Raw genomic sequence first — 13,879 nt, 5'->3', positions numbered from 1 at the left:
TGGATCATGATAGTTTTGATGGTGATGTGGACACCAACTCTCGACCCGCTCCACTACATCCCTGTTGATGTTAATGGGGGCCAGTTCAGTCCGCCTTTTCCTGTAGTCCATGATCAGCTCCTTTGTCTTTCTCACATTGAAGGAGAGGTTTTCCTGGCACCACATTGCCAGGTCTCTGACCTCCTCCCTATAGGCTGTCTCATCCTTGTCAGTGATCAGGCCTACCACTGTTGAGTCGTCAGCAAACTTAATGATGGTGTTGGAGTCGTGCTTGGCCATGCAGTAGTGGGTGAACAGGGAGTACAGGAGGGGACTAAGTACACAGCCCTGAGGGGCCCCCATGTTGAGGATCAGCATGGCAGATGTGTTGCCTACCCTTACCATCTGGGGGCGGCAGGGAGCGTTGTGGGCACTATGCTGTTGAACACTGAACTGTATTCAATGAACAGCATTCTCACATAGGTGTTCCTTTTGTTTTGTCCAGGTGGGAAAGGTAAGTGTGAAGTGCGATTGAGATTTCGTCATCTGTGGATCTGTTGGGGTGGTATGTGAACTGGAGTGGGTCTGGGGAATCCAGGAGGATGCTGTTGATGTGAGCCAAGACCAGCCTTTCAAAGCACTCCATGGCTACCGACAGGAGTGCTACAGGGCGGTAATCATTTCGGCAGGTTACCTTCACTTCCTTGGGCACAGGGACTATTGTGGTCTGCTTGAAATATGTAGGTATTACAGACTGGGTCAGGGAGAGGTTGAAAATGTCAGTGAAGACACTTGCCAGTTGGTCCACGAATGTTTTGAGTACACGTCCTGGTAATCCATCTGTCCCCGCGGCTTTGTGAATTTTGACCTGTTTAAAGGTCTTGCTTACATCGGCTACTGAGAGCGTTATCAAACAGGCGTCCATAGTAGCTGGTGCTCTCGTGCAAGCTTTAGTGTTGCTTACCGGCCCTCTTGTGGACGCAATCGCCACCGCACTGCACACTGCAATAACCAAACTGGACAGGAGGAATACCTACGTAAGAAAGCTGTTCATCGATTACAGCTCAGCATTTAACACCATGTGCCCTCCAAACTCGTCATTAAGCTCGAGATCCTGGGTCTCGACCCCGCCCTGTGCAACTGGGTCCTGGACTTTCTGACGGGCCGCCCCAAGGTGGTGAGTGTAGGAAACAACATCTCCACCCCGCTGATCCTCAACACTGGGGCCCCACAACGGTGTGTTCTCAGCCCTCTCCTGTACTTCCTGTCCACCCATGACTGTGTGGTCATGCACGCCTCCAACTCAATCATGAAGTTTGCAGACGATACTACAGTGGTAAACCTTGATTACCAACAACGACCAGACGTCCTACAGGGAGGAGGTGAGGGCCCTCGGAGTGTGGTGTCAGGAAAATAACCTCACACTCAACGTCAAGAAAAGAAAGGAGATGATCGTGGACTTCAGGAAACAGCAGAGGGAGCACCCCCCTATCCACATCGATGGGACAGTAGTGGAGTAGGTGGAAAGATTTAAGTTAATTGGCGTACACATCACGGACCAACTGAAATGATCCACCCACACAGACAGAATGATGAAGAAGGCGCAACAGCCCCTCTTCAACCACAGGAGGCTGAAGAAATTTCGCTTGTCACCAAAAGCACTCACAAACTTTTACAGATGCACAATCGAGAGCATCCTGTCGGGCTGTATCACCGCCTGGAACGGCAACTGCTCTGCCCACAACCGTAAGGCTCTCCAGAGGGTAGTGAGGTCTGCACAACGCATCACAGAGGGCAATCTACCTGCCCTCCAGGACACCTACACCACCCGATGTCACAGGAAGGCGAATAAGATCATCAAGGACAACAACCACCCGAGCCACTGCCTGTTCACCCCGCTATCATCCAGAAGGCGAGGTCAGTACAGGTGCATCAAAGCTAGTACCGAGAGACTGAAAAACAGCTTCTATCTCAACGCCATCAGACTGTTAAACAGCCATCACTAACATTGAGTGGCTTCTGTCAACATGCAGACTCAATCTCTAGCCACTTTTATAATTAACATTTGGATGTAATAAATGTATCACTAGTGTCTTAAACAATACCACTTTATATCATGTTTACATACCCTACATTACTAATCTCATATGTATATTACTGCACTGTCGGAACTAGAAGCACAAGCATTTCGCTACACATGCATTAACATCTGATAACCATGTGTATGTGACCAATAACATTTGATTTGATTTGATTAATCAAACACGGTTTATTACCAACAAATACGAGAACATGTTTCAGTATAATACAATACACTAAAAACAATATGAAGATTTATCACTAACAGCTGTTGATGCCGAAAAGGCTTTCAACTTGAATAGCCTTTCTACTGATAACTTTGGAACACTTTAACTTTCCAGCTGCTATAATTCAATTCATAATATATAAATATCCTCAACAGAAATATACACAAATATACACAAATAATACATGAGACATGGATCTCCTCTCTCTCGCCTCCTGTTTGCACAGGCAATTGAGCTGCTGTAACGGTTTTCTTCCGCTGAAGGAGAGGAGGACCAAAATGCAGAGTGGTTACAGTTCAACATGTTTAATCAAGACCATACATGAGAACACTACAAAATACAAAACAACAAAAGTGAAAACAGAAACAGTCCTATCTGGTGCAATGACACAAAGACAGATGACAATCACCCACAAAATACCCAACGAACATGGCTGCCTAAATATAGTTCCCAATCAGAGACAACGACAGACAGCTGCCTCTAATTGAGAACCAATCTAGGCAACCATAGACATACAAAACTACCTAGAAAGGAAACAGCCCCATAAACATACAAAACCCCTAGACCAGGAAAACACATAAATCCCCCATGTCACACCCTGACCTAACCAAAATAATAAAGAAAACAAAGATAACTAAGGCCAGGGCGTGACAGCTGCTTGAAGAAAGAATTAGACAGAACCCAAACATAACAGGTATCAGTATTGGTAAACATGAATATAAACTCAGCTTATTCACCAATTATCTCCTGATACACCTGACTAATGTTAAAAACTCAATGCCCAGCTGTTAAATATATTTTCTGAAAACTCTACAATCTCAGGATCTAAAATGAATGAGGAAAAATGGAAATAATGGCATTAGGTGAAAAATATCATATCTAATTATCTACATTAATCCTTTAAGTGTGGTCCTTCTGTAGCTCAGTTGGTAGAGCATGGCGCTTGTAACGCCAGGGTAGTGGGTTCGATTCCCGGGACCATCCATACGTAGAATGTATGCACACATGACTGTAAGTCGCTTTGGATAAAAGCATCTGCTAAATGGCATATATTATTATTATTATTATTATTATTATAAGTGGACCACAAAGATTAGTAAATACTTAGGATGCTGAAAAAGTGACAACAAACAACAAATATTGTATATAAAGATAACTTGATTCCATTACTCAACAACATGAAATCAGATCTAAATAAAACCTCTCCAAGGAAGGGGGCAGCATTTGGAATTTTGGATGAAAAGAGTGCCCAAATTAAACTGCCTGCTACTCAGGCCCAGAAGATAGGATATGCATGTATTGGTGATTTGGATAGAAAACACTCTAAAGTTTCCGAAACTGTTAAAATAATGTCTGTGAGTATAACTAGATGTCAACAGTCTTTAGAAATTGTTTCACGCTTGTATTCTGAAAAAAGAGGGAGTAAGACCAGTCTGAATGACGGGACCCTGAAGTGTCACAGAGCTTTTTCATGCGTGCGACCGAGAGAGTGCCTTTCTTGTTTACCTTTTATATTGACAACGTTCTTGTCCGGTTGAAATATTATCTATTATTTAGGCTAAAAACAACCTGAGGCTTGAATATAAACATCGTTTGACATGTGTCTATGAACTTTACGGATACAGTTTTGATTTTTTTTGTCTGCCTGCTGTGACTGCATTTGAGCCAGTTGATTACTTACCAAAACACGCGAACAAAACGTATTTTGGAAATAAAAAGATACTTTAAAAAAAAATGTATCGAACAAAACATAAAATGTATGAGTAAATGTAAGTGTTATGAGTGCAACCATATGAAGATCATCAAAGCTAAGTGATTAATTTTATCTCTATTTCTGACTTGTGTAACTCCTCTACTTGGCTCGTTACTGTTTGTAATGATTTGTCTGCTGGGCGATGTTCTCAAATAATCGTAAGGTATGCTTTCGCCGTAAAGCCTTTTTGAAACCTGACACCGTGGTTGGATTCACAAGAAGTTCATCTTTAAACCTATGTTAAATACTTGTATGTTTTCTGAATTTTTATAATCAGTATTTCTGTATTTGAATTTGGCGCTCTGAGCAAACTCCCTGTGCTTATCGGGGGGCTAGAGAGACCGGGCAGGCACCATGTTATGCTATGGAGCGCACAGTGTTTCCAGTGCGGGTGCATATCCCGATGCGGCAAGTACCAGCCCTTCGTATTGGCCGGGCTAGAGTGGGCATCGAGCTAGGTAAGGTTGGCCATGTGGGATGCTAGCGTCCCACATACCCTAGTGAGGTTAAATGGAACCATCTTCTCATAAATCTTACACGTAAAATAAACCTCTTTAGAATGGCATTGCTACCATGTTTATATGTATGGCTACCATTGTTTATATATATTTTGGTAATATGAAGACATTCCACCAAGACATTCTTTAAAAAAAAGTATACTCAGCCATATCAGACTTTATATGGACAAATAAAACTTATAGAATAATTAGGAAAGTTAATTCCAAAGGTTGTTTTTTAACCTTGCATCAACTTACCACCCAAGGCTTTTATTGTGACTAAAGATGTCACGCCTTGGTCATTGTATTTTGTGTTTTCGTTATATATTTGGTCAGGCCAGGGTGTGACATGGGTTTATGTTATTGTATTTTCGTATTGGGGTTTGTAGTATTTGGGATCGCGGCTGATTAGGGGTGTTGTATAGGCTTGGCTGCCTGAGGCGGTTCTCAATCAGAGTCAGGTGATTCTCGTTGTCTCTGATTGGGAACCGTATTTAGGTAGCCTGGTTTCGCTTTGTATTTCGTGGTTGATTGTTCCTGTCTCTGTGGAGTTTCACCAGATAGGCTGTAATTAGGTTTCACCTTCCGTTTGTTGTTTTGTATTTTGTATCGTTATTTCATGTGTCACTCTTTCTATTAAAGTCATGAGTAACCACTACGCTGCATTTCGGTCCGACTCTCTTTCCACAAAGGAAGAACGACGTTACAGAATCACCCACCACACACGGACCGAGTGGCGTGGTTACAGGCAGCGACAGCAGGAGCAGAAAAAGGAGGACGTTATGGACAGCAATGGCATGGAGTATACGACGTGGGAAGAAGTAGACAGGTGGGCGGCCGACGCAGAGAGAGCAGAGGCAGCCGGAGATAGGAGTCGATGATACGAGGGAACACGGTTGGCAAGGAAGCCCGAAAAGCAGCCCAAAACAATTATTGGGGGGCGGCTTAAAGAGAGTATGGCTATGCCAGGTTGGAGACCTGAGCAAACTCCCTGTGCTTATCGGGGGGCTAGAGAGACCGGGCAGGCACCATGTTATGCTATGGAGCGCACAGTGTTTCCAGTGCGGGTGCATAGCCCGGTGCGGCAAATACCAGCCCTTCGTATTGGCCGGGCTAGAGTGGGCATCGAGCTAGGTAAGGTTGGGCAGGCTCGGTGCTCAAGAGCTCCAGTGTGCCTGCACGGTCCGGTCTATCCAGAGCCAACTCTCCTTGTTTATCGTGAGGAGCCAAGGAGGAGACCTGAACCAGAGCCGGTGTTAGAGATGAGCGAAGCAGAGACTGTGAAGGGGTTAATGGGGAAGGTGGAGTGGAGAGTAATGAGGGAGTTGCTAGCTTGGTGCTTTAGGTACAAGATTCGTCAGACGGAGCATGCCGGGGATTTGATGGCACCTGGGTCAGCGCTCCATACTCGTCCTGAGGTGCGTGTTAGTCGGCTGGTGAAAAATGTGCCAGCCTCACGCACTAGGCCTCCTGTGTACCTACCTAGTCTTGCACGTCCTGTGCCAGTCCTGCTCTCAGGCTCTCCAGTACACCTTCACGGTCCAGTCCATCCTGTGCCACCTTCACATAACAGTCCTCCGGTAGCAGCTCCCCGCACCAGGCTTCCTGTGCGTGTCCTCGATCCTGAAGCACCAGTTCCAGCACCACGCACCAGGCCTTCTGTGCGCCTCGCCTGTTCAGCACAGCCAGAGCCTTCCTTCCCTCCTGCGCTACTGGAGTCTCCTCTCTGTTCAGCGCTATCAGAGCCTTCCTTCCCTCCTGCGCTGTCGGAGTCTCCCGCCAGTTCAGCGCTATCAGAGCCTTCCTTCCCTCCAGCGCTGCCGGAGCCTCCTGCCTGTTTGGAGCAGCCTGACCTGTCAGTCTGCATGAAGCAGCCAGAGCTGTCAGTCTGCAAGGAGCTGTGAGTCTGCAAGGTGCTGCCAGCCTGCATGGAGCAGTCAGAGCTGTCAGCCTGCATGGAGCAGTCAGAGCTGTCAGTCTGTATGAAGCAGCCAGAGCTGCCAGTCTGCAAGGCGCTGCTGCCAGTCTGCAAGGAGTTGCTCGTCTGCAAGGAGCTGCCAGTCTGCAAGGTGCTGCCAGCCTGCATGGAGCAGTCAGAGCTGCCAGAGCTGTCAGTCTGCAAGGAGCTGTCAGTCTGCAAAGAGCTGCCAGTCTGCAAGGAGCTGTCAGCCTGCATGGAGCAGCCAGAGCTGTCAGTCTGCAAGGAGCTGTCAGTCTGCATAGAGCAGCTAGTTCCGCCAGTCAGCCATGATCTTCTAGATCTGCCAGTCAACCAGATTCTTCCAGATCTGCCAGTCAACCAGTCTCTTCCAGATCTGCTAGTCAACCAGTCTCTTCCAGATCTGCCAGTCAACCAGTCTCTTCCAGATCTGCCAGTCAACCAGTCTCTTCCAGATCTGCCAGTCAACCAGTCTCTTCCAGATCTGCCAGTCAACCAGTCTCTTCCAGATCATTCATCATCTCAGTACTGGGCTTCCTCTCAGTACTGGGCTTCCTCTCAGTACTGGGCTTCCTCTCAGTACTGGGCTTTCTCTCAGTACTGGGCTTCCCCTCAGTTGCGGGCTGCCCCTCAGTTCCGGGCTGCCCCTCAGTTCCGAGCTGCCCCTCAGTCCCGAGCTGCCCCTCAGTCCCGAGCTGCCTCAGTCCCGAGCTGCCCCTCAGTCCCGAGCTGTCCCTCAGTCCCGAGATGCCCCTCAGTCACGAGCTGCTCCTCAGTTCTGTGGGGTTCTGGGTGAGGACTATTAGGCCATGGTCGGCGGCGAGGGTGGATTATCCCAGGACGCGAAGGGGAGGAACTATGACTTTAATGGAGTGGGGTCCACGTCCCGAGCCGGAACCGCCACCATGGACAGACGCCCACCCGGACCCTCCCTATGGTTTTGAGGTGCGTCCGGGAGTCCGCACCTTAGGGGGGTTCTGTCACGCCTTGGTCATTGTATTTTGTGTTTTCGTTATATATTTGGTCAGGCCAGGGTGTGACATGGGTTTATGTTATTGTATTTTCGTATTGGGGTTTGTAGTATTTGGGATCGCGGCTGATTAGTGGTGTTGTATAGGCTTGGCTGCCTGAGGCGGTTCTCAATCAGAGTCAGGTGATTCTCGTTGTCTCTGATTGGGAACCGTATTTAGGTAGCCTGGTTTCGCTTTGTATTTCGTGGGTGATTGTTCCTGTCTCTGTGTAGTTTCACCAGATAGGCTGTAATTAGGTTTCACGTTCCGTTTGTTGTTTTGTATTTTGTATCGTTATTTCATGTGTCACTTTTTCTATTAAAGTCATGAGTAACCACTACGCTGCATTTCGGTCCGACTCTCTTTCCACAAACGAAGAACGACGTTACAAAAGAGGAACAATGCTACATATTGAAGATGCACATGCTCATTCCCAGAATCTTTTCACGTGTCTGTTTTCAGAAGATGAAGCTAAAAACATGAACAACTTCATAGTTAAGAAAAGTATTACAATATGGAACTGATAAATTGGCCTACATGGAAAACCAAAGGCATATCATGACTTGGTACTAGGATATACAATGGTTTCCATGACAGAATTAGAGCAATGTTGAGGGAATTCTATTTGAGTCAGAAAATGATACTCATATGATAAGTTATACAAACCATGCTAAATCCTATCCAACTGACAAACTTTTCGAACCAAGACCTAAAAGTAACTGATATTGGCACAAGATGGAGTGTTGGAACATATCTAACAAAATTACAGTTAACGAAAATGTACGCTTAATCCAGTAAAAAATAATGTACAGAATTTATTATACAGAAAATACAAAAAAATCACAAATTCCACAACACAACAGTAGAGTCATGTCTGAAGTGTAACACTAACAGTGACTCAATGATTCATGCCTTCTGGGAGTGCTATTAAGTCCAAAAGTTAAATTGGCTGTCAGAAGTTTTACAATATCAATTTACTTTTACTCTGTCTCCCTGCATATTTCAAGACACTGCATTTGAGGGTGTGGTAGGATACCCACTATGTTGAACCATACTTTTCTCATCAAACATTCTCTGGTCTGATGAAACCAAGATCGAACTCTTTGGCCTGAATGCCAAGCATCACATCTGGAGGACACCAGGCACCATTCAGACGGTGAAGCATGGTGGTGGCAGCATCATCCTGTGGGGATGTTTTTCAGCGGCAGGGACTGTGACACTAATCAGGATCGAGGGTAAGATACAGTGCCTTCAGAAAGTATTCAGACCCCTCTGCTTTTTCCACATTTTGTTACATTACAGCCTTATTCCAAAATGTATTAAATCGTGATATTCTCTCATCAATCTACACACAATACCCAAATCATGTGTAATAGCCCAGTTGTGTTTTTTTGGGCTTATTTATTACATTTAAAAAACAGAAACATGACATTTACACAAGTATTCAGACCCTTTACTAAGTACTTTGTTGAAGCACCTTTGGCAGCAATTACAGTACAGCCTTGAGTCCTCATGGGTATGACGCTACAAGCTTGGCACACCTGTATTTGGGAAGGTCCTCCCATTCTTCTCTGCAGATCATCTCATGCTCTGTAAGAGTGGATGGGGAGCATTGCCACACAACCTGATACAGAGCGCTCAAGACCTCAGACTGGGGAAACAGTTCACCTTCCAACAGGACAACGACCCTAAGCACACATCCAAGACAACACAGGAGTGGCTTCAGGACAAGTCTGAATGTCCTGCTTTTTCATTATGGGTTATTGTATGTAGATTGATGAGGGGACAAAAACAATGTGGATAAAGTCAAGGGGTACTTTCCTAATGCACTCTATTTGGCCTTGAGTTTTATTTTATTGGCCTGCTGAAAGGTGAATTTGTCAATTGGAAAGGAGACTGAAATTGGTTTTCCTCTAAGATTTTGCCTGTGCTTTAAATTTACATGTTTTTCATTTGTTTTGTCATTTAACAGACACTCTTATCCGGAGTGACTTACAGTTAGTGCATTCACCTCTATTAGCTTTATTCCGTTTATTTTTATCAACAAAAAACCTCCCTAGTCCTTGCCGATGATGAGCATATCCAAAACCTGATGCAGCAAACACCATGCTTGAAAGTATGAAGAGTGGTACTCAGTGATGTTTAGTGAAGGATTTGCTACAAACATGATGCTGTTTATTTAGGACAAAAAGTAGATTTCCTTGCCACATTATTGTTTCATATTATTTTGGAATACCTAAAGGGGTCCTAAAATTCCACATCAAATAGCTAAACAACCCCAAATCTGTAAACACGGGCACCCTCATAGATATCATCCTGAACAACCTGCCCTCTAAGTACACCTCTGCCATCTTCAACCAGGATCTCAGCAGTCACTGCCTCATTGCCTGCATCCGTATTGGGTCTGCGGTCAAACGACCACCCCTCATCACTGTCAAACGCTCCCTAAAACACTTCAGCGAGCAGGCCTTTCTAATCGACCTGGACCAGGAATCCTGGAAGGATATTGCCCTCATTCCGTCAGTATAGGATTCCTGGTTAATCTTTAAAAGTGCTTTCCTCACCATCTTAAATAAGCATGCACCTTTCAAAAAATGTAGAACCAGGAACAGATATAGCCCTTATTTCACACCAGACCTGACCAGCACAAAAACATCCTGTGGCATACTGCATTAGCATCGAATAGCCCACGCGATATGCAACTTTTTGGGGAAGTTAGGAACCAATATACACAGGCAGTTTGGAAAGCAAAGGCTATCATTTTCAAACAGAAATATTCATCCTGTAGCACTAACTCCAGAAGGTTCTGGGACACTGTAAAGTCCATGGAGAATAAGAGCACCTCCTCCGAGCTGCCCACTGCACTGAGGCTAGGAAACACTGTCACCACCGATAAATCCACGTTAATTGAGAATTTCAATAAGCATTTCTCTATGGCTGGCCATGTTTTCCACCTGGCTACCCCTACCCTGGTCAATATCCATGCAAAACCCCACAACAACTTGTCCAAGCCACCCCCATTTCTCCTTCACCCAAATCCAGATAGCTGATGTTCTGAAAGAGTTGCAAAGTCTGCACCCCTACAAATCAGCTGAGCTAGAAAATCTGGACCCTCTCTTTCTAAAATGATCCACCACAATTGCTGCAACTCCTATTACTAGCCTGTTTAACCTCTCTTTCATATCATCTGAAATCCCCAAAGATTGGAAAGCTGCCGCGGTCATCCCCCTCTTCAAAGGGGGAGACACTCTAGACCCAAACTGTTACAGACCTATATCTATTCGACCCTGCCCTTCTAAGGTTTTCGAAAGCCAGGTTAGCAAACAGATCACCGACCATTTTGAATCCCACCATACCTTCTCCGCTTTGCAATCTGGAGTCCGAGCTGGTCATGGGTGCACCCCAGCCATGCTCAAGGTCCTAAACGATATCATAACTGCCATCGATAAGAGACAATACTGTGCAGCAGTATTCATCCGGGCGTTCGACTCTGTAAATCACCATAATCTTATTGGCAGACTCAACAGCCTTGGTTTCTCAAATGACTGCCTCACCTGATTCACCAACAACTTCTCAGACAGAGTTCAGTGTGTCAAATCAGAGGAGCTGTTGTCTGAACCTCTGGCAGTCTCTATGGGGGTGCCACAGGGTTTAATTCTCGGGCCGTCTCTTTTCTCTGTATATATCAATGCTGCTGGGGAGTCTCTGAACCACCTCTACGCAGACGACACCATTCTGTAAGCTTCTGGCCCTTCTTTGGACACTGTGTTAACTAACCTCAGACGAGCGTCAATGCCATATAACTCTCCTTCTGTCGTGTCCAACTGGTAGTAAATGCAAGTAAAACTAAATGCATGCTCTTCAACCGACCGCTGCCTCCACCTGCCCACCTCAAATCTAGAATCGGCTTCCAATTTTTCATAAAAGCATCCTTCACTCATGCTGCCAAACATACCCTCGAAAAAACAGACTATCCTACCGATCCTTGACTTCGGCGATGTCACTTATAAAATAACCTCCAACACTCTACTCAGCAAATTGGATGCAGTCTATCACAGTGCCATCCGTTTTGTCACCAAAGCCCCATATACTACCCACCACTGTGACCTGTATGCTGTCATTGGCTGGCCCTCAAATTCGTTGCCAAACCCACTGGCTCCAAGTCATCTATAAGTCTTTGCTAGGTAAAGCCTCGCCTTATCTCAGCTCACTGGTCACCATAGAAGCACCCACCCGTAGCACGCACTCCAGCAGGTATATTTCACTGGTCACCCCCAAAGCCAATTCCTCTTCGGCAGCTTTTCCTTCCAGTTCTCTGCTGCCAATGACTGGAACGAATTGCAAAAAATCACTGAAACTGGAAACTCATTTCTCCCTCACTAACTTTATGCATCAGCTGTCAGAGCAGCTCACAGATCATTGCACCTGTACACAGCCCATCTGTAAATAGCCCATCCAACTACCTCATCCCCACATTGTTATTATTTTTTTGCTCCTTTGCATCCCAGTATCTCTTCTTGCACATTCTTCTTCTGCACATCTAGTGTTTAATTGCTAAATTGTAATTACTTTGCCACTACGGCATATTTATTGCCTTACCTTCCTAATCTTAACTCATTTGCACACACTGTATATATATTGTTTTCTATTGTGTTATTGACTGTATGTTTGTTTATTCCATGTGTACCTCTGTGTTGTTGTTTGTGTCACACTGCTTTGCTTTATCTTGGCCAGGTCACAGTTGTAAATGAGAACTTGTTCTCAACTGGCCTACCTGGTTAAAAAAAGGTGAACTAAAGTTTTTTTTTTTAAATGTATCCATGATATGACCATCTTAAAACAATTCCTTATGTTATCTTAGTTCCATATGTTAGCTTCAGTTTTCATTATTTGTTCATTTGTAAACATTTCTGAAAACAAAATTCCACTTTGATATTTTTGGATACTGTGTGTAGATCAGTTGCACAAAATTGTTATGCCGTTGTAAATGCTTTCTTTGTGTCATCGTGAGATTTGCTGTGGAGGGAAAATAATTTAGTCGTGACTGCACACAGACTTCCAAATTGGATCATGGTACTATTTGTTCTTTCCCTGGCTTCGGAAGACACACTCAGGAACTCATGCTTGATTTACACTGGACAATACATGTAGTTCAGAGGGGCTGTTCACAACAATGTGTATGCAATTTACAACTGCTCGTGGGAATGATGCAACCTCCATCCCCTCTTCCAATACATAAGTCAAGAGCAGACTTAGCGGTCCAGTGACGCAGACATTGATGCCTTAGGTGAAAATCCCTGCTGAGCACTTCAACGTCTCTTTAGGGATTAATGGGCCACCGTCTGAATTCTGACTACCACATCCCCTCTTTCAGTGCTGCCTCTATAGAAGAAAGAGCAAAGTAATTGGAGCGAAAGCTATGACAGAATCTGTGTGCATCCCAGGTAATGCCTTAAGACAATTATTGGAATAAATAGAGACAGCACGCTATGTTGAGATGATTGCATACACTGGAAAATCCCAAACAAGTATCATGAGAAGAAATGGACTGGGTGGTATGACGACACAGGGACGAAGATCAAAATTCAAAATTAATTGCACTGCAGAAGAAAGACAAGATGATACAATCGCTAAAAAAATCTGTTTCGAATAATGCCCTTCATTACAGACATAGGCACCAACAGGTTTTAATTATGGGAATTCCAGACTGATAACGTGAAGTGAAACAATAATACTCCAGAAGTCGAATGCACTCATCACTTCTAAACGCAGTGAGGCACTTTTCATGCCCTTTGCGTCCCTCTCCCCTTCCCTCCATCCCAGCCTTCATGTCTATATACCGCAGTGCAAATGTGCTCTCAACCCTTTGTTTTTCTTGGCTGTCTTTCAAACACTGTATGTGCCTTTTTCAAGATCTCTCCATGTTTTTATATGGTGAATGGACAATCTGGTATCAATGCAATACAAAGTCACACCAGCATTACACGTTAACATTTACAAAAAATGCTGCTACTTTAAGATATTAAAGATAGAAATACATTACCCGCATTGACTCAAATAAACCGGCATCTCAAAAATAAAATAAAGTCAAATCAATGTTTTTCTATAAAAAATGAATAGTTGTTCTGACTTCTTTCTAGCACCCTTTTATAGGCACCGGTCTCCAACCGAGTATCAACAACCCTATGATCACTTGACTACATAGATGATACCTGCTGGACTGTTCATTAATCACGGTACTCCATTTAGTTTATTTTTGTTTATCTGTCAGCCCCAGCCTCAAACTCAGACCCTGTGTGTAGTTAACTGACCCTCTCTGCCCATTCATCGACATTTTACCTGTTGTTGTTGTCTTAGCTGATTAGCTGTTGTTGTCTTATCCATTGTTGTCTTAG

Source organism: Oncorhynchus keta, chromosome 17, assembly GCF_023373465.1.
Source record: "Oncorhynchus keta strain PuntledgeMale-10-30-2019 chromosome 17, Oket_V2, whole genome shotgun sequence".
NCBI classification, from domain to species: Eukaryota; Metazoa; Chordata; class Actinopteri; order Salmoniformes; family Salmonidae; genus Oncorhynchus; species Oncorhynchus keta.
This window is presented reverse-complemented; position numbering follows the sequence as displayed.